Below are 2,160 nucleotides of genomic sequence, written 5' to 3'. Positions count from 1 at the left end.
CTGATTGTTTGTTCTTTAGTTCTTCTAGGTCCCTGTTAAACATTTCTTGTATTTTCTAGACCCATGCCTCCGTTCTATATCTGAGATTTTGGATCATGTTTACTATCATTACTCTGAATTCTTTTTCAAGTAGATTGCCTATTTCCTCTTCATTTATTTGGTCTTGCAGGCTTTTGCCTTGCTCCTCTATCTGTAACATATTTCTCTGTCATCTCATTTTTATTGTTAGGTGAGGTTATGTTCCTGTCTTGCTACTTGTTTGGCTTGTGGCATCCAACACTGGAGTTTGCAGGCAGCTGGGTGGAGCTGGGTCTTGGTGCCAAGTTGAGGATCTCTGTGAGACCTCACAGAGATTAATGTTCCCTGGTGTCTGAAGTTCTCTGTTAGTTCAATGCTGCCACCACAGGGGCTCAGGCTCAACCTCCAGCCTGGAAACTAAGATCCCACAAACCATGAGGTGCAGCAAAAAGAAACAAAAAAGACAACAAGCAAAATAGAGCAGAAAAATAACAAAGAATAAAAAATAAAATAAAATTAGAAAAATAAAAAATATATTAGGAAAAATAAAAATAAAAATGAAACAACAAAACACAGCAGCCAAAAAAATTCTTTTAACTTTAGGGTGATGGTGGTGGTGGTGGTGGTGGCAGCAGCAGTGGAGGCTGCGGGTGGTTGGGGCTCTGGGCTGGAGCGGTGGCACCATCTTGTGCCTGGGGCTGGTGGGGAGGCCAGGGAGGGGGTCCCGGGGGGCACAGGGTACTACAGGAATGGCTTGAAGTCTGAGGAACTGGAGCCTGAGGATCTGCTGCTGGAGCCTGAGCCAGAGCCCGAGCCCAAAGAGGAGCCGTCCTGGCCCCGTGCCCCACTGGGAGCTCCGGGCCCTGGGCCTGGCTCGCGAGCCCCCAGCAGCCAGGAGGAGGAGAAGCTGGGACTGGTCGAGGGTGACTTGAGGGATGGCACCATTGAGGACCCAGAGCTGGAAGTGATCAAGGCTCGAGTCAGGGAGATGGAGGAAGAAACTGAGAAGCTAAAGGAGCTACAGAACGAGGTAGAGAAGCAGGTGAATATGAGTCTACCTGCAGACAATGCTGGCCCAGTGATCATGTCCACTGAGAAGATGGAGGCTGATTCCTGTTCCATCTATGTGGGCAATGTGGACTATGGTGCAACAGCAGAAGAGCTGGAAGCACACTTTCATGGCTGTGGTTCAGTCAACTCTGTTACTATATTATGTGACAAATTTAGTGGCCATCCCAAAGGGTTTGCATATATAGAGTTCTCAGACAAAGAGTCAGTGAGGACTTCCTTGGCCTTAGATGAGTCCCTATTTAGAGGAAGACAAATCAAGGTGATCCCAAAACAAACCAACAGACCAGGCATCAGCACAACAGACCAGGGTTTCCCACGAGCCTGATACCGTGCCCGGACCACCAACTACAGCAGTTCCCGCTCTTGATTCTGCAGTGGTTTTAACAGCAGGCCCTGGGGTCATGTCTACAGGGGCCGGGCTAGAGTGACATCATGATATTCCCCTTACTAAAAAAAAGTGTGTATTAGGAGGAGAGAGAGGAAAAAAAGAGAAAAGAAGGGAAAAAATAGAATTAAGAATAAAAAGAAAAGCAGAAGATGACCTTGATAGAAAAAAAATATTAAAAAAAAAAAAGATGGGGCTTCCTTGGTGGCACAGTGGTTGAGAGTCTGCCTGCTGATGCAGGGGACACAGGTTCGTGCCCTGGTCCGGGAGGATCCCACATGCCGTGGAGCGGCTGGTCCCGTGAGCCATGGCCGCTGAGCCTGCGCATCCGGAGCCTGTGCTCCACAATAGGAGAGACCACAACAGTGAGAGGCCCGCGTACCGCAAAAAAAAAAAAAAAAAAAGATATACTGTGGAAGGGGGGAGAATCCCATAACTCTAACTGCTGAGGAGGGACCTGTTTTGGGGAGTAAGGGAAGGCCCAGGGAGTGGGGTAGGGGGCTGCTCATTCACTCTGGGGATTCGCCATGGACACGTCTCAACCACACAAGCTGCTCCCCCTGTTTCCCTGTCCCCCTTTGCCCCCTTGTGGGCTGCTCAAGAGTAGGTGGGCATGGGTGGTAGGAGGTTTTTTTTTTACCCAGGGCTCTGGAAGGACACCAAACTCTTCTGCTTGTTACCTTCCC

The 2,160-nt window shown here is 49.0% G+C and overlaps 1 pseudogene; it reads left to right on the top strand.

The window, feature by feature from the left end:
- The first annotated feature begins 667 nt into the window (after nucleotides 1-667).
- Nucleotides 668-1,540, top strand: LOC136133059 (polyadenylate-binding protein 2 pseudogene; annotated as a pseudogene).
- Nucleotides 1,541-2,160: the final 620 nt, after the last annotated feature.

This window comes from Phocoena phocoena, chromosome 1, assembly GCF_963924675.1.
Source record: "Phocoena phocoena chromosome 1, mPhoPho1.1, whole genome shotgun sequence".
Lineage (NCBI taxonomy): Eukaryota > Metazoa > Chordata > Mammalia > Artiodactyla > Phocoenidae > Phocoena > Phocoena phocoena.
This window is presented reverse-complemented; position numbering and strand designations above follow the sequence as displayed.